This window comes from Miniopterus schreibersii, assembly GCF_964146895.1.
Source record: "Miniopterus schreibersii genome assembly, chromosome: 10".
NCBI lineage: Eukaryota > Metazoa > Chordata > Mammalia > Chiroptera > Miniopteridae > Miniopterus > Miniopterus schreibersii.
The window spans coordinates 4839931-4859080 of NC_138110.1; the positions used below are offsets into that span (position 1 = coordinate 4839931).

General features: G+C 49.3%; 1 pseudogene across 1 annotated transcript; it reads left to right on the plus strand.

Moving 5' to 3' along the window:
• Positions 1-3738: 3738 nt before the first annotated feature.
• Positions 3739-4751, plus strand: LOC308562768 (CBY1-interacting BAR domain-containing protein 1 pseudogene; annotated as a pseudogene). The gene is made up of 2 exons: positions 3739-4053; positions 4389-4751. The product of its transcript is annotated as a CBY1-interacting BAR domain-containing protein 1 pseudogene (transcript).
• Positions 4752-19150: the final 14399 nt, after the last annotated feature.

Here is a 19150-nt window from a genome sequence, read left to right on the forward strand (position 1 = left end):
TTTACAGCTATACCTGGGCCAGAAGAACCCACCCCACCTCTATAGCCCTAAATTCCCAGCCAACACCTTCTTTTGTCCATTTCAAACACATTTTCCCCCTCCCAGAGCACAGGGAAGGAAACGACGGGGTGGGGACCAAAGAAATCCCTGGCGTGGCCATGGCCAGGGATTTAGTAAAAAAAACAAAAAACAATCCAGGGTATGCTCAGAACTAAAACCATACAGACCGGAAAGACTCAAACAACCGAAAAGGCCATTGATAGGGGTTCAGTTAAAACTTGTTAAAAATCCATATGATCAAGTGTGATGCAGCCACTGTGTATGACTCTGAGGACTATATAGTAATGTCCCCATGTGCTGGCAGGGTAGCAAGAATAAGAGCAGGTATGGCTCCACTTTTGTAAAACAAGTGTATAAATGTAGTTTAAAATGTTGAGTTAATAATGGCTTTACTTTGCACTCTTATTACAATCAGTAAGTCATCTATCTATCTAGCTAGCTAGCTAGCTATCTATTTAATCTCATTACAGTCTATCATTGTGGTGTCGGGGCCATTGTTCTGTCTATAGATCAGGAAGCAGCAGGCTTTGCAACAGCAACTATTTTGCCCAAAGTTACCAAAACAGATAAGCACTTCTATTTGTGTGTTATCTAAAAAGTAAAAAAATAGCCCTAGCTAGTTTGGCTCAGTGGTTAGAGCATCGGCCCAAGGACTGAAGGCTGCTGGGTTCGATTCGGGCCGAGGGCATGTACCTTGGTTGCAGGCTCCATCCCCGGCCCCGGTTGGGGCACGTGCCGGAGGCAACCAATTGATGTGTCTCTCTCACATTGATGTTTCTCTCTCTCCCTCCCCACCCCCTTCCATTCTCTCTGAAAAGCAGTGGGAAATAAATTAATTAATTAAATAAAAAGTAAAAAATAAATTTGGACTTCCTAATAGTTTAAGTTTTCAAATTGTCTCGTGAAACTGTAGGTACTTGGCTGCTGTGACCTACAAAGATGGGAATTGTATATGGTTTGACCTAATACATATATGTAATTTTTTAGTAATTTATAACTTATAATAACACAATTATAAATGAAAATATCATGTATTGTTAAATTGTGCACATATATTGGGGCAAGTGGTCAAAAAACTGCCCAGTGGAGTGCACACTACAGCAAGTTCCAGCTCAGTGTGCTGGGGGCCCACTCTGGCGGGTGGGGTGGAATGTCCTCTGCCCAGCTCGATTTCTGAGCCACTAAGATCCACAGTGTCAGGTCAGGAGTTGGAATGGCTCAAGGGTTAGCAGGGCATTTGGGAGACCTCAGCTTTGCACATCCAGCTTCCCGTGGGTCTGCTGGGCCGCCCTCACCATCTGCGCCCCAGCAGCTGCAGTCTTCAGAGGGCGCTGCGCTGGGCCTGCGTTCTTGGACCCCCCTCGTGCCCTCAGCAGGAGGGTGCCCCTGTCGCGCCCCCTGTTCTGTACATGAGCGCGCAGGGCCGAGGGCGCCCCAGGGACACGGGGGAGCCCGACTGCTGCCCACGCTGCTGGAACACCGCCTCCCTTGTATGCCCTTGGGAGCCAGGATGCCTGAGTTTGAATTCTAGCTTGGCGGCTTGCTGTGTGACCTTGGGCAAGTTACTTCGCCTCTCTGCACCTCCATTTTCTTATCTGTAAAATGTCATGAGGATTAAGTGAGGTGTGTGTAAAGGGCTGAGAGTATCTGAGTGAGGCACATCATAGGCTACAGAAGTGCTAGATGGTATTACTACGAAGCAAGAGCTCTGCTGTGCTTCTATATATTATCATCCTGTGAACTGCTTTCCCAATATTTTTTTAGGAATTTAATAACATCTTCAACAGGAAAGCTACCGTGCACATTGTACTGATGTTTGGGGGTTTTTGTTGTTTTTTAATTTTTTTTTAAATATGTCTTTATTGATTTCAGAGAGAAGGAAGAGGGAGAGAGAGAAACATCAATGATGAAAGGGTCATTGCTCGGCTGCCTCCTGCACGCCCCCGCCTGGGGATCAAGCCCGCAACCCGGGGATATGCCCTGACCAGGAATCGAACTGTGATCTCCTGGATCATAGATCAATGCTCAAGCGCTGAGCCACGCCAGTGAGACTGTACTGATGTTTAATTTTTAATTTATTTATTTTTCAATCCTCACCAAGGATATTTTTTCCACTGCTTTTTTAGAGAGAGTAGAAGGGGGGAGGGAGAGAGAGATTGAGAAAGAGAAATGTTGATGTGGTTGCCTCCCGCATGAACCCTGACTGGGTCGAGGGATCAAGTCTGCAACCAAGGTGCATGCCCTTGGCCAGAATCAAACCCAGAACCCTTCAGTCCTCAGGCTGACGCTCTAACCACGGATCCAGACTGGCTAGGGCTGCACTAATGTCTTCCATGCAGGCAGTAGGCTGGGTGTGCGAAAGCAAGGCCCTAGAGAGCAGTGTGGCTCTGATCTGGTCCCCACACTTCCCGGCTGTGTGTCCCTGTGCCAGGTCAGTCTCCTCTGGGAGCTGCAGCTTCCTCATGTGTAAAATGTTGATAATCGTGGTGCCAGTAACTCCCAAACCACATAAGCCGCAGCAACCTCTCTCAGCACAGTGCCTGGTGCATTGATGGTCTCAAAAATGTAAGATGTCGTCAGTGCATCTTACATGCCCCAAAACTTTGCCACGTCAATTATCCTCTCTAATGGTCTTCTTCCCTGCCTACAGAATCACTTTTCCTTGAGATCTTTGGAACCCTGGCTCTGCCACTTAAAAGTTGTGTGAACCTTGGAATGGTTACTAAACTCCCCATTTGCCTGTCTGTAAAATGGGAATATGATGGTTATCTGCCCCTAGGGTGGCTGGGAGGATTAAGTGATGTTGAACATAATGCATATCCAATAAATGGAGAACATTATTACTATTTCTAATCTTCACGAACGCCATGTAGTGGACCTATTATATTGGGTTCCATTATAGGACCTGAGAAAGCTGAGATCAGTGGTTAAATACATGCCTTACATCCCGCAGGTAACAAGCAGGGAATGTCTTATTAACCTCTAGTTGTTTCCTGTGTGCTTGTCATGTTTTCCCATCTACTGTGTGGTTCCAAGACGTCTTGTGAACTGTAGTGTTGGTCCCTGGTGGGTATGAATTAGCTCAGTTCATCAGAGCTCAGGATGGATGCAAAGCCTTTTAAGCCTAACAAGACAGAATTTGAATCCTGGCTGTGTCAAGCTGAAAACTCCCGCTAGAATGTAAGTTCCATGTAGGCCTGGACCTTGTCTGTCTTCTTCCATATTCTCTCCCCAGGAATCACCTCGTCTCCCCAAGAATCACCCTGTTTGAATTCTAAATCAGTACATATAAAAAGAACTGGGGCCCTGGCCGGTTTGGCTCAGAGGATTAGAGCACTGGCCTGTGGACCCCAGGGTTGCGGATTCAATACCCAGTCAAGGACATGTACCTCACTTGCAGGTTCAATCCCAGGGCTCCTGCAGGAAGCAACCAATCCATGTGTCTCTTGAGCATTGATGTTTCTCTCTCTTTCCCCCTCCCTCCTCCCTCCCTTCCTTCCTTCCACTCTCTCTAAAAATCAATGGAAAAAATATCCTCAGTGAGGATTTAAAAAAAAAAGAACTGGGGGTGGGATCTCAGGCTCCAGCAGCAGTGGCTCCTGCCCCAGCCCATGCCCCGGCCCATCTAAGCCCCATCATTGGGCCCCAACCCAGGGTCACAGTGGTGCGTGAGACAAGATGTTGAAGCGCAGCTTGGAAAACCAGGATGCTCAAACCAGACACCTGCAAAATCCTGTCACAAATGTGGAGAAGCTTTTTGGAGAGCAGTGCCAAATATTTACTACTTATATGTGGAAAACTGCCAGAGTGCGAGGCAAAGCATACCTCCTGGTGAATGAAATAAACATGTATGCCTCTACAGAGACCCCCAACTTAAAGCAGGACCTGAAAAACTTTGCTGAGTTTGCCAAACTTTAGGATTTTCTACAAGCAGAGGTTGAAAGACTTGAAACCAAAGTAGTTGAACCATTGAAAGTTTACGGCCCTGGTCAGGTAGCTCAGTTGGTTAGAGCATTATCCAAGGTTGCAGATTCCATCCTCAGTCCAAGCTCATACAAGAATCGACCATTAAATGTATAAATAAATGGGAAAGCTAATCGATGTTTCCTCTCTTTCTCTCCCTCCTCCCTCCCTTCCTCTTCTTTCTCTCTAAAAGCAATAAATTTAAAAAATAATAACAAAATAAAAAAGAAAGCTTATGGAATCATTGTAAAAATGAAACAAGATGACCTCAAAGCAACATTAACAGTAAGGAATCGAGAAGCTAAACAGTTAACTCAGAAAGAATAGGCCAGTGAAACCCATGTGACCACCATGTTATTTCACAGGCAGAAACCAAACTACAGAGAGCTACAATGGATCTACCTGAACAACTCGTCACCTGGAGGAAACCACTGACAATTTTGAAAAGCCAGGAAATAAAGGATATAAAGACTCTATTTTCAGAATCTATCACTACTAAATGTTATTTCATGGCAAAACTTTGGAGGCCTACACTGCTGCCTACGTATGGAAATGTACACAAGGTTGATGAAGAAGATTTAGAGGGTTTTCAAAATCCTCTGTACCCATCAGGTTAGTCGTCTCCTTTAGGTATTGTAAGAGCCAGTTCAAGGTCACTTCATCAGAGATCGCTGTCGGCTAAGTGTGTATCTGGAACTGAGAGAGGGTCAGCAGGCAGAAGAGGGTAATGGAGAGGGCTATGACTCAGACGTAAGAGAAGAATTAATTCAGGAAGACTCACATGTAACAAGAAGATCATTTCCTTAAGGAAGCTTCACCTTCCCGTTTTCATCTTCAGTGACTTGGAACCCAGAACGAGTACATTGCAAAACTTCACACCGGCTTCATGCATCCAACCTCACGATGACACCCTATGGGAATGGAAAACAACTACAGGAAGTTTATGCGGACAGAAATGAAGGCCTTCCAAGACATTGCACACCAGTCATTTCAGCATCCTGCCTAGCCGTATGTGGTCTTACTGGATAGGTTCCAAGTATTTATTTATTTATTTATTTATTTATTTATTTATTTATTTATATATCTTTATGGATTTCAGAGAGGAAGGGAGAGGGAGAGAGACAGAAACCTCAGTGATGAAAGAGTCATTGATCGGCTGCAGCCTGCAACCCAGGCATGTGCCCTGACCGGGAATCGAACCCCAATCTCCTGGATTCTAGGTCGACGCTCAACCGCTGAGCCACGCCCGACTGGCCTAGGTTCCAATTTTTAAAGAAATAGATTATATGTTTAAAAACGATTTCATGTTAATGCACTACATATACCTAGTCGAGGTTGCAATAGTAAATAGATGACAAAAAAGAAAATAGTTAACGATTCTATTGGCTTCTTTTGGGTTAAAACACCATGCTTTCATTACCAGAAAAGGGTCCATAGTCATTCTGATTAAATACAAATTCTATTCCATAAAGTCTTAATCAGAAAGATGTCTTTTTTTCCTTTTCTTTTTCACTTTTATTACAACCTAAAGTTTCATCATTTAATATATAAATTTACTTTCTACCAACAGTATAATCAGTCTTGATTAAAAGTAATGTGGCCCTGGCCAGTGTGGCTCAGTGGGCTGGAGCAGCATCCTGTGCACCCAAAGGTCACCGGTTTAATTCAGGGCACATGCCCAGGTTTTGAATTCAGTCCCTGGTCGGGGGGTGTGAGGGAGGCAACGGATTGACGTTTCTCTCACATTGATGTTTCTCTCTCTCTCTCTTCCTTAAATCAATAAAAACGTATTTAAAAATAAATAAATAAAAGTAATGGAGAACTAAGATATCAATGTTTTATAACTGTACACAAAGCATATATTTTAGCTTTAAAAAGAAAGCCACGTTCAGCCGGATTCTGGTTTTAAACAAAACTGCTGTGACACTGACGTCACAATACTACAACTTCTGGAAAGCTGTCATTTGGTCGAATGGTGCCTAAGAAAACATCATGGAAAACCAACGATGATTAAAAATTCTATGTAAATTTTACCAAATTACCATCTAAAAGGAGTATGTAATCAGGCTTATTCCTGAAAACAGAAAGCAGTTTAATCAGAGCCTTTCAGTGTGTCTGATGCCTTTGTTTCTTTGGTGGGAACTGTACTTTGTTATTTCATGGATCTCAGTCAGGCATATAAAAACTATGAAATTTATCAAATCATTTGGGAAAACTACAAAAAGCAGTTATTCCTAACAGAAAAATAAGCTTTCTAGAAATTGAAATAAATAATAAAATAAAAAGAACTAGGTGTGTTCAGAATTGCTCTTGAAAATCCCGTCAAGCATGCACAGAAAGCCGTCAACAGGGTTTTGTATTCGAGCCTCTGGGACAAGGCTGGCGAAGGGTGGGCATGAAAGGGTCCCCGCCCCCATTCTGCATGAGGTGTGGACAGGTGGGAATGGAGGGTGTATATACACGTACATGTGCAAATATGCGGCCGGGCGTTCCTTTGCTCTCCGAAGGATGTATAAACCGGCTGCAGCTGACACACTTGATGGGGTTCTACGGGGTCAGAAGCTGGCGCAAACATGAAGACAAGGGAGCAGAGGCAGTGACAACACCAGGACAGAGAGCACTTTACATGAGCCTATTTCTAAAAGTACCTGAGCCCGGCCGGGCGTGGCTCAGCGGTTGAGCGCCGACCTAGGATCCAGGCGATCGGGGTTCGATTCCCGGTCAGGGGCGTGCAAGAGGTGGCCGATCAATGACTCTCTGATCATTGATGTTTCTGCCTCTCTCTCTCCCTCTCCTTTCCTTTCTCTGAAATCAATAAAGATATATTTTTTAAAAATAAAAACAAAAATAAAAAAATAAAACTACCTGAGCCCCATGAAATTCTACACCCAGGATATCCCTCCTAAGAAGCCCACATTTTCTCCGGTCATCCAGTGCCTCAGTTTTGGTCCTTGGTCTGGGCTTGGGCTCACACCCAGGAAGGCCCACAGGCCCTTTGGGTGGAACAGAATGGTTCTGAGTTGAGCACCTGAGGCGCAGCAGATGAGAGTGGCAATGGAGGCCTCGGTGCACGTGGGCCAGGCAGGTCTCCTAAATGCCTCAGTAGATGACAGTGGGGTCTGGGCTCTCTGGCAACAAGCATGCCGCATGGTCCACAGCAGTCCAGCCAACATGCCATGCGGGGAAGCTGGCTAGGCAAGGTCACCTTGCTCAAGTGGCTGCCCATTTCTCCTCACTCAAGAAATCGCTGGCCCGTCCTTGACAGCGGGCCATTTCAGTTCCTGGTTACTGCCCTGCCTTGGATCTGGGCAGCCAATGAATGAATAATTCTGCTTAAGTCATTTTGAGCTGGGTGGCAGTGACTTGTCATAGCTGTCCTTCACAAGAAGAGTGCAGACGTGCAGACAGCTTGTAGAATATTATCATGGAAAGTGGTGTTGGGCACAAATGCATCCTGTCCATGCTCCAGCCCAGGACGTGCTAAGCTCCCAGGAGCTTCCCAGGTACCCAGAGAAGCAGACTGGGGCCTGAGTAGGCACCATGCTCCTGTGGGCAAAACCCACCATTCCAGGCTTATCAACCCCCCAGCAATGCATGGTATTGTACAGTATTTTCTTTCATAAACTTCCGTCAAACAGTGTTATCCTTCATTCATCCTGCTCGCCTCTTCCTGGTACCTCTAAGTGCCTTTTTTAAGGCAAGTAGTATCTGGCAGCTTTAACACAGAAAAGAAAAAAGGTTGGCTGCCATAGTGAAAAAATGTAAATTTTTTATTTCTTCAAAATTGCTTGAAAAAACAATAGTAATGGTTAGGTTGTTAGGGACACAGAGGTGGGATGTGAGGGGATGTTTGTTTGTTTGTTTAAAATGAAATTTCCATTTTTATTGTAGGGAGGCTTAAAGCCCAGTTTCTTTAGGCAACAACTTATTTCTAAAGTGCACTCAATGTGTCCCCAAGAAAACTCAGGGGTCCCCAATCATCTGAATCACTCTTCCCCACCCCCCTCCGCCATAAATTCAAAATACTGGGAAACTGGAGGTTTGAGAGAAACCTACTTCTTTTGGTAAGTCATTCAAATCTGAATGGTATTACCATAGGAAAGAAACCAACCCTCATTCCAGATTTCATTTTGGAGCGCAAAGGTGTTTTGGCAGAATGCTCTCTTCTCTTGAGGAAACCCCATATTTTGAAAAGGTTTTTTAAAAATGAAACAAAGAAACTCTGCTCCCAATGCATTTAAACTGATATGACATTCTATTTCCTCTCGCATCAGATGCAGGCATAGACTGACGTCATGGGTACTTCATAGATCAATGACAACAACAGGGTAAGAAACAAGTTGACAAGAAGCAAGGAGGGAAGAAATGGAAGTTTAAGAGGTCAAGTGGAGACACCTGGCAAACACGACCTGTCAGGTGACCGAGGTGAGCATCAAGTCGTGTTGACAGCACGTACCCCTGACATGGTATGACGGGAGGGCATGTCAGCTCAGGGCCTCCCTCCCCCAAACCCACGGCCCAGTCTACTTGTGAGAAGAACATCAGGTCAAGCCCAAGCGAAGGACATTCTACAAAATACATGCTCAGTCATCCTCTAAACCGTCAAGGTCATCGAAACCAAAGAGAGTGAGGAACTCAGGGCCAGAGGATGCTAAGGAGGCTTGGCGCCTAACCGTGACGTGGTAACTCGGGTGGGGTCCTGGGCCAGGGAAGAACCTCAGCAAATCTACACAGAGCATGGAGCTCAGGAAATAACCAAAGATCAACAGGGGCTTGTTAATCACAACGAATACACGACACGAACATGTTAACAAGAGAAACTGGATGTGCAGTATGTTTTCCGGAAATTTAAAACCATTTTAAAATTAAAAGTTGGATGTAGGGTGGGCCCTCACCCAAGCCGGCCCAATCAGATCCTCTCTCCTGGGCGCTGGAGAGGAGCGTGTGCTCTCAGTGGCCTCTGACGGGCTGCGGGAGCTGCCCGCAGTGGCCTGTGGCCTGCGGTGAACAGAGAAAAGGAAGCCATCTGATGTAGAGGGAAGAGACCGAAGTCAACCCCACAGCCAGCGGTGAGCCTGGAGAGAGACGGGGGCTTCCAAGTTGATTCTTAGTGGATTCCTGGTTTCCCCATCACACCCTCACAAAGTCAGGCCTCAAGGTCTGCCCTTCATTCCGTTCCCCCACCCCACCTCACCGTGATCCTTAATTCTTTAAAAAGTTGATTTTTGTGCTTATGCTAGTTTGAGAGGGTGTTCTGTTGTTTGCAACCAAGTATCCCTAACCAAGCCCATGTTCATTGTTTAACATTTGGGAAGGACTGGAAAATATAATTTTTTTTTCTATAAGTACAAGCAGTTGCATGGATATCTATCAGTTGTGTCGTTTTTGTGGCCAGCAGCTGTGTCGTTTTTGCCTATTCAATATCCATTTTGTTTGGAGTTTCTACAGTAATAGGATGTGAGCCTAAAGTTGGTGGTGGGCATTTTACCCTCTGAAGGGGCTAATCCACCTGAGAATGAAATCAAGAGAGGAAAGCAAAATTGAGAACTAAAGAAAGATTGCCGATGGCATCTTTGAGCTCCTGGATTCAGCTGTGCCTGAAGCCACTGATCTTCTCAACAATATGATTCAACAAATTTCCTCTTTTATCTGAGGCAGTTCTCATAGGGCTTCTGTTCACCTGCAACGAAATAAGTTTCGGGAAGCTTCTTGGGCCAGGAACTTGTGCTTGAGAATCATAAAACAGTGCTCCTTTTCAAAGCTGGGCCAGGAAGAAAGAATCTTGGTGCTGGCTGTAAACTTCTGGCACCTGCCGCCTTTTTTCAATTTATCTGAGGAAAGAACACATTTAGAGTGCACTGCTTGCCCTCCAAGGATTAAGAGAGGGGGCCAAGAGGAGAGATGAAGGAGAAGACAGAACCTTCTCTCTGAATAAGAGCAGGGATATTGTTGGCACCAGAAAGGCTGGGCCAAAAGGGAGGGCATCACTGAAAGAGGCTTGGTCACCCTCGGGTTGTCAGGAGCTGCGGAGAAGTCTGGGCAGGCCGACCTGCAGCCCACAGGTGGGCCCGGGGTGGGCCTGGAGCTCGCCCCAGCCAGTGAGAAACTCATTTGCTCTTGGCCGCTGTAACGTCCTGTTTTCACAGGGCAGGAGGCGTTGTTAAAGTGAAGCCTCTCCCTGCTTATTGGACAGCAACTATGCCTCACAAAACACTATTTTTCGCTGCATTCAGTGGAGATGAGTCAGACACCAGTGGATCCAATTTATTTTATACAAAACAGAGTTCTGTGATGATGGGAAGGTCCTCACAAGGCCAGTGGGTTTTATTGAGAGCAGAAGAATAAATAAATCATTCCAAGATGTTAGACAAAGCCCAACACACCCAGTTTCCCCCAAGAGACCAAGCTGGTGCTTTACCCCTCGGGAGGAGCTGCGGCTGGCTGCTGGCCCACCTCTTACCCGGGGACGGTTCCTTGCAACAAGGTCTTAGCAACTTCATCTCGGTACTCCCAAGGCCCATTTCGGTGCTGGAAATGCCACTCCACCAAAAGCTGGGCTTCGGTCTTTCCCACCTACCTCATCTCCTATCCGAGGGATGGCGCTCCTGCAAGGAAGCAGGCTCTTGTTTCTAAAGTTTCCAGCCTGCTCTCCATGACCGATTTTGGCGCAGGTCTGTGGCTATCACCCAGCCTTCAAGCAATGGTCCTGTTTCAGTCTAACTGTGAGAACAACGGGGAGAAGCCCCCTGAACGTTTGCTCAAAGTCCCAGCTCGGCCAGGGGGGTTCCCAATTCTCTTGTGTGTCCGGCAACCTGCTGGGGCCATCGGAAGAGGCTTCTTCCCTCGAGGGAGAGTCCCGGGCGAGTGCGTCAGGCTGTGGGGGGATTCAGGCGGTGCAGCCTTGGCACAGGTCAAGACGCGGTGTGGAAGGAAAGCGGGAGACCTGGCCCTTCGGCAGACGGCGTTCAGGTCTGCCCCAGGTCATCCCTCTGATGCAGTGGTTCTCAACACAAGACGATTCTGCCCCCAGGGACATTTTTTAATTGTCACAACTTGGGGAGAGGGTGTTCCTGGCATTGAAGGGATGCTGCTAAACATCCTACAGTGTACAGGACACCCTACAATGAGAAAGCATTTGCACAAAATATCAATAGTGCCACAATCGAGAAACCCTGCCCTAGCCCCATGCCGGATCTTGGAGAGCAGAGGGCTCTGGAGGAAGACTCAAGGGCTTATTTCCCTAGACCCTGAAGGACAACCAGCGCCCAGCAGTGCTGTTTCCGGACCTACCAAGAAGTATAGCAGCAGGAGTGGGGTTCTCACGCAGGGGCTTGTGGCCTTGCACACGCAAAGACTGGTGAGAATGTTCAGGGGGCACTGGTGTGTTCATTAGGAGTGCTTCGGGCTGCCAAGGTGACCTAAATGATAAGGGTATTCTCTCGTCATGGGAACTTCAGAGACGTCGGGCTGCCCTGTGCTTCTCCTGGCTTTCCACCCCTTTCCACCCCTGCCCACGGGATGGCTGCCTCACCTCTGTGACTCTCCACAGCCTCCCAAGCAGGGAAGAAAGGCTGGAGGATGGGTGCCCCGATTTGAGGCAGCTTCTCAGGAGGCCTTGTGCTCTCCTCTGCCCTCCTTGGTGCTCTGTGACTGCCATGCCGGCAAGCCCAGGCCAGCCTGCTGGAGGAGGGGAGCCCGGAGGAAGAGCGGGAGTCCCCACCCCAGGGCCAGCCAACCTCATCTGCCTGGCCTACCTGCAGGTGACCCTGTCCTCTGTCCTCAAAGAATTTCAGAGTGGGGTCTCTGGGTGGTTCCACGACCTTCTAACAAGCCTGCCTCATGGACCCTCAGCCAGGCTCCAGGCAGACTGTGGTCACAGGAAGTCTGGGTGAAGGAAGACGCCTCACTCAGTTCAGGACCATCCAAATGGGAAAACAAGCAAAGGCTTTATAGCTTCTAAGTCGAATCATCAAACATGAAGGACAGCTTATTGTCCCCAAAAGCTCTGTATGAAATCGTCCACCAGCCTTCCTTCCCACCCCACCCCTGGAGCCCCACCCAACCCCCGTACCTCCCAAGGAGGCACCAGAGGAAGGAAGATTAGTGAATCAGCAGGCTGGCCTGCGAGCATGGCGCCCCGCTGGGTGGGCTGGTGGCAGTCTGCAAGGCTGTGCACCCGCTGTCTGCCTTTGTCCCGGTCCCCACACTGCCTCTTTGTGTCTCAGCGAGTTCCCCTACTTCCCCTCCTGCAGATCATTAGCTGCTTCGATTGTTTCCCTCATAGGACCAGCCCAAACCACAGAGCTTGGCACCACCTTCAAGCCTCCCATTTGCCAGCGTCTGTTTATCAGATCCAAGGCGTGCTCTTAGCGGCTGATGGGCTGACAGGAGCCGTTTTCCAGCCGAGAGGGAAATCCAACTGTTATATAAGCCGAACCAAGCCCCTTTCATTCTTCCTGCGGTAAAGTGCTTTTGGAACCAGCAAGGTAACTGGTAAGATGGCTGGCTCAAATGGAATGACGGTCACGTCTGTCATGGCCTTCCTGCTCCTGGCTCCAGCCGAGGGTCCCAGTGGGGGGGAGCAGGGGGCAGGGGCAGAAGGGGATCCTTAGAGTAACTCCGACTGGATGACACACACAGTAAGCTGAGTGATCTCTTCAGAACATAAATCTGATCATATCAGCGGAGCCTGCTAAAGCCCATCACTGGCTGTACAGCTCTAAGGAGAAAATCAGCGCATGGCCACAGAAAGTACTTCTCAAAATCTGTTCCCCTGGGCCTCGCCTCCCTGCATCTCCTCTCCCGCCACCCCACCTCACTCACTGTGGACAGGTCACAGGGGCCTCATGTGGCTCCTCCGGCACACATCTCCTCCCCTTGGTACGTGAGCCCACGCTGGGCCCTCAGGCTGGAACCCTGTTCCCTCCCTATGCTTTGCAGCTCCACTCAGCAAAGCCATCCTGGCCCTGAGATGAGGGGCCACCTCTCACCTCCCCTTCCCAGCACTTACTACCACTGTGCCTGCATGTCTGTTTTTCAGTTATCTGATCAGTGTCTGCCATCTGTCTCCCAGTCAGACCATGAACTGCATGAGAGACCGAGCCTTTCTGGCCTTGGCATTGCAGTTCAGTACCCAGGCAAGAGGAAGCACTCGATAAACACTTCTGAATTCCTCCAAGAGTTTCCTGCATTGCAGAAAAGCCCCGACAGACAAATAATCCCACACAAAGGTGTTTGCTCTTTCTAGGCCAAGCCTGGTGGCTTCCCCACAGCTCCTTCGCCTCCCTGTAAAACGCTCGTCAGGCAGTGTTAGCTTTACAGCCTGTCTTCCCTGCCTAAGTGTCATGTGGGTGGACAGTGAGCTTCTAAGACCTGGAGGAATGCAGGACATTTAGTTGGGAGGTGAGCCCATGGGTCACCTGGTGGGGAGTGGGAAGTAAGAGAAGCCAGCACAGGGTGCGTTGTACCAGCTATCACCCAAGTGACCAAACTTAATGCTGCTGGGGCCACTGGGGGTTGTCCCAAGGCACTGATTCGGGCACCAGTCCTATATGTCACTGGCTGAGCACTGCTCCCCTGGCCATTAATTCCCAATACTTCAGCCCCCCTGCCCCAAGAACGCCAAATCTGACACACAATAACCACAGAAAGCCCTTGGACAAAGAAATGCCGCCCAGGCAGGGTGAGGGGACGCGCCCTTATGGGCCAACCCCAGCAGACCTTCACCTCCCTTCATCCCCAAGGCACAAAGGGTCAGTGTCCCTCAGTCACGACTGATGGCAATCTCCTCACCTGACTGTTTCTTGGGACACCTTTGGTCCCCATCTTGCACTGGCCACCAGCACATCGCCTTTCCTGTTTTGGAGCAGTGGTACTCGCCACACCCGGCCCCTGGCTGACCGGGAGGTGAAGGCTGAGAGTGTCACCTGATACCCATGTGCCGATGGCCCTACCAAAACCCCCAGGCGATAACATGGCTTCTGTTGTCCTCGGTCTTGCTGCAACCTAATGCCTCCAGCTACACCATTTTTTGGAAATGCAAACAGATTTCTCTGACTCAAGCTTAGTGGTAAAACCATGAGGGTGTTCTTTGTTTTCAGGCACCTTTTGTGATCTTCCCACTTATTCGATAATAAACATCAGAAGTGAAGGAAGGGCTGGATGAGTGAATGGCACCCTCGTTACTCGTTTCCTGACCCCAGCCCAGTGGCCTTAACCACACTTGTAGAGACAAACAGGTAGAGAAGGTTCTTTGGTGGGGGGGGAGGGGTGGCCCACTCGACCACACCCAAAAGAAAGCAAAAATCCACTTTCTGTTGGAAAAGACCGGAACCCACCCCAAGCCCACCCTAGGACGATCTGTGCACTTACCAGAGTCGGACCTTCTCATCACGGTTCCAGACACGACTCTGGGTCCCCATATGTCGAGGCAGGATGAGTCTCTCCCAATAGCCCCTGGCTCTAGCTACCACTGCTCTGGCTTGAGAATTTTTGCAGGAAAGAACCTAAAGTGAAAGAGAAATCTCCAGAATTAACACCACATCGCCCCATCCTTAGACAGAACGTTTCTCTGGATATTAAAACAAACATAAAGATGAAGGTGGAAAAGTTCCTTTTCTCTTTGCCGTCGCAGCTCCTGGAGACCCCATTGGCCTCATTTGCACCCAGACACCTACAGAGACCAGAGTCTTCCCACTAATATGAAGAGTCCCCTGCAGGCTCATGCTGTGCTGACAGCTTTGTTGCCTTATCTCATTTAACCCACAATGACCCTGCAGAAAGGGACAATGGTGACCCACATTTTACAGATGAGGACACTGAGCTCACAGCACTTCCGTACGAACTTGCCCAAGGTGCTGGGAGGGCTCAAAGCCAGTGCTTCAGAGGCAGCGACCTGGCTGAACGCAGCAAACAACAGAATGCAATGCACGTGTGTGCGGGAATGCAGGCGCGCACACCCGGCGGCCCCCTGCTCAGTGCTCACAGTATCCCACCCTCTGAGAACACACAGAATGGACAGGGCCTCCCTTGGATGCCCAACGTCCACCAGGACCCATGGATCCGGCCTCAAGCCCAGGGCCGCGCAGCTGCTGCTCTCTTGGAGCTGCTGGGATGCAGTGAGGTCCACGGGACTCAGTCCCTCTTTCTCTTTTTGCCTCTTAGCCCCATGAATTTTCAGTCACTCGCTCTCTCCCCCTCAGTCATTCATTCAGACGACATTTTCTGAATTAACTTCCATGTGCCAGGAGCTAAGCACTGGGTCAACATAAATTAAAACATAAAACAGCCGAGTGGCCCCTCACAGAAGTAGGCACCATCCACCCTGGTAAAAGTGTCTTCGTTCATTCATTCATTCCACGAATAGGTACTCCAAGCCAGATGCCGGGGAGGCCATGCAGGGCCAGCAGGCGTGTCCCTGCCCTCACTTCCCCAAAAGAGCAACGTAGCATAGAGGTTAAGAACGCAGGACCTGGAGGCTCCTCCTCCTTCCAGTTGGGTGTCTTTGGGCACCTTACTTAGCCTCTCTGTGCCTGAATTTCCTACACTATAAACAGGAGATCCTGACGGTCCCCACCTCATAGGGTGTTGTGAGACTTAAATGAGTCAACACATATAAAGCATTTACAAGAATGTCCAGCACAGAGAAGCACCCAGTAAATGTTGGTGCAGTCATTTCAAGCAAGCCAAGAAGATGGATGTTAACAGGAAAACGTGATTCCAAACGGCATATATGTGTGGCCGGACAGACCCTCCCCCGTGTGTATAACGCCTAACTGATGTGCAATCCTTGCCTTTCCTTTGCTCTTATGAGGAGGCAAGGACAGTCACCCCCCACAGCCACAGCCACCCTAGAAGGCCAAGCCAGTCCCTCACTGGAGCAGCGCATCCCCTCCAGCGTCCAGGAAGGGGCACCCAGGTTTGGTGGTAAACGACTTGGCTTTGTTGGCGTGGACCTTCAAGGTCTATGACGAGGAGGAGACAGTAGTGTTTGTGGAGAGCTGGAGAGGACCGAGAGGAACCCAAGGCAGGTGGATGCTGAATTGGGGCAAGGGGTTCCCCCAATTCCCGACCTTGCTTTGCATATTCACATATTTTCCATCTGAGCCCCTCGATGACAGAGCCGGAGGACCGGCACTGTGCCTCTTGCTCCCTGCCACACATACTCGCAGCACACGCGCACTGAGAAAGGAATGAAACAGTGAGTGAAGGAAGGGCAAGATCAACTACCAGCACCTGGGCCTGCACCCAACCCAGAGGGATGGGAGACCCTGGGACACGTGGCAGGGTGGGGAGGGGGAGCCCCTGACTTGTACTTGGGGGGCAGGTTGAACCACCGTGCTGGGCCCTGGCTGTCATGGCCCCTGCCCAGACCTGATCCTTCCCCTGGGCAGGACCCCTTTTGAATCCCAGCAAGGTGCCCTCACATTGTCCTGGGCGATTGGCTTGTTCTATTTCCAGAAGCTTCTTTCCCCCACCCCTCCTCAATTGCCCAGAAGCCTCTTTAGCACCTTTCTGAGTTTTGAACATCTGTGCATCTGATTACATGCAGCCAGCGCTGACAAGCTCCTGACACCTGACGAAATCACACCCCAGGAGTGAGAAGGGGCTCGGTCTGGGCCCAGCAAAGGTGAAACTGCCTCCCGCAGCCCCTGGAGACCCTCGCTGAGAAGAGACTTCCTTGGGAACAAGGTCTACAACTGGTACATGGACAGAGGGCTTCACCCTACACGTTTCACTCCCCCACCTTGCAGTTTCTGTAAGCCCAGCACCCCTCTGCTGCTGTGTTTGGGGGGCAGCAACTCGTAGGAGCTGCAAACCAGTGCCCTGCAGCTCCCAGCTCACGAGGTTTTTCTCACTTGATCCTGAAAAACTAAAGAGCAGGCAGTAGTGGGCTGGAGTGGAACAGCGTTGCCCCCTCTAGACAGCAACACATCAGTTTACTCCAGACCTCCCCATTCCCTATTGCTCATCAGTCTAGAGCAGCGATTTTCAACCTTTTCATCTCATGGCACACATAAACTAATTACTAAAATTCTACAGCAACCAAAAAATATATATTTTTGCCAATCTGACAAAAAAAAAACAGGTATGATTTTTATTCATTCGCACCAGACTGCTATCGTCGTTGACTGTTGTCATTTTTTTATTTGACAATCTAAGGGAAAAGAGGTCAGTGCCCCTGACTAAATAGTTAGGTATTGCAGGTTTTAAAACTTCTTGCAGCACCGGTAGAAAACTGCTGGTCAAGAGATGTGCTGCCGGCCAGGTGCTGTGTACCAGCAGTTTTTCTCATGCTGGGTGAGTTAGTTTTTCTTTCTTCTTTCCTTCCTTTTATCCATTCTTCTGTTTCATCTTTCATTCACTCGTTTGTGCATTAATTTGTTTGCTCACTCATCCATTCACCCATTTATTCACTCACTCATCAGCAAGATGTCTTGAGTGCTTACCATGAGTCAGGCAGTGTTCTCAGCACTAAGTATACAACCAAGGACAAGACAGCGAAAATATGGGGGGAAAGAGACAAAAAGCAAAGGCCCCAAGGCTGCAGTGTGTCTGGGTGGTGCCAGGTAAAAGGAAAAGAAAACATTCCTGGACCCTCACATCCATCAAAGTGCAGGGAGGGAGGAAGATGCTGGAACACAAGGTAGAGAGGAGAAAGCATGTTTTTCTTTCTCTTTTTAACCCTCACCCTAGGATATATTTTCCATTGCTTTTCAGAGAAAGGGGGGGGGGGAGACATCCACGTGAGAGAGGCACATCGATTGGCTGTCTCCCACCCATGCCCCAACAGTGCCGGGGATCAAGCCTGGGACCAAGGTATGTGCCCTTGGCAGGAATCGAACCTGTATTTCCATGACACATTTGGCCCCTCAGGAACCTGTGTTTGCAATTCCCACACCTAGCCCCCTCCCGGTCAGGCCGTGTCTGCAGCCATCAGGGGAAGGAGGGGGTCGACTCATCACGAAGCATTGGGCTGCCGAAGCCCAGCCCCAGGGTCAAGGATGCTGCCTACACTGAGTCACGTCAGCAGCCACCCCCCCCCCCCCGGGGCTGGAGTGAGCAAGAGAGGGCCGTAATTGAAGAATGAGCTCACTGGGAGGGTTATTTATGCTATGGCTGAGCCATGACGGCTCCGAGTGGCCCACTCGCTGAGCCAGGAGGATCTGCAGTCCCTAGAGAACTCCTGCAACTTGTGGGCAAGTCTCATGTGGTGTAAACAAGCCCAAGATTTCTTCTCTTTTTCTTTTTTCCTTTCTGCATGTCTATTTCTACCCTATCTGAAGCCTCACCAAATAGGGTTCACTGATACTGAGCTGACAGGCCACCCAGAAACCTGGTGCATTTTCTTAAAATCTCCCTTTCACTCTGCTCACATCCTGTCCACCACCAAGTCCTGCTGAGCTTGCTCCCCAAGCATCTTTCTGGTCCATCCGCTCCCCCATCACTGCCACCCCCATCCTAGATCCTAGTCTAGGTTTCCCCCACCTCTCCTCCGAGCAGCTGGCCTCCTGCTTCCACACGGGCCTCCTTCAATCCATTCTTCACGCTGCTGGAGCCCTTTGTGCCAAGTGAAAATCACATCAGGCCACCACTGTGAACTGAATAGTACTCCCCCCCCCCCGTAAATGTCTACCCAGAACCTCAAACATGACCGTACTTGGAAAGAGGGATTTTGCAGATGTAATTAATTGAGATCATACAGGTGACCCTAAACCAATGACTGGTGCTTAGAAGAGAGGACTGAGACACACAGGAAGGGAGCGAGAGAAGGTGGAGGCAGAGAGGGGAGGGACCCACCAGAAGCTGGGAAAGGCCAGGAAGGAGTCTTCCCTGGAGCCATCAGAAGCACGACCCCACCTTGATTTTGGACTTGTAGCCTCTAAAACTGTGAGAATACGTTTCTGTTGTTTGAAGCCACCCACTCTGTGGTCATTTTTAACAGCAGCCCAGAGAAATTCACACAGCCCCCCCGCCCCCGCCCAGCTGAGGCTTCACCCCATCAGGGGCTTCCTGGGCTCTCGAGATAAAGATGAAGCTCATCTTGGCTTTCGGGCCCCTGCAAGGTTTGGCCAAGCCACCCCCACCCCCATCTCCCACCCCACCTCCACGCCCACCCTCATCTCCC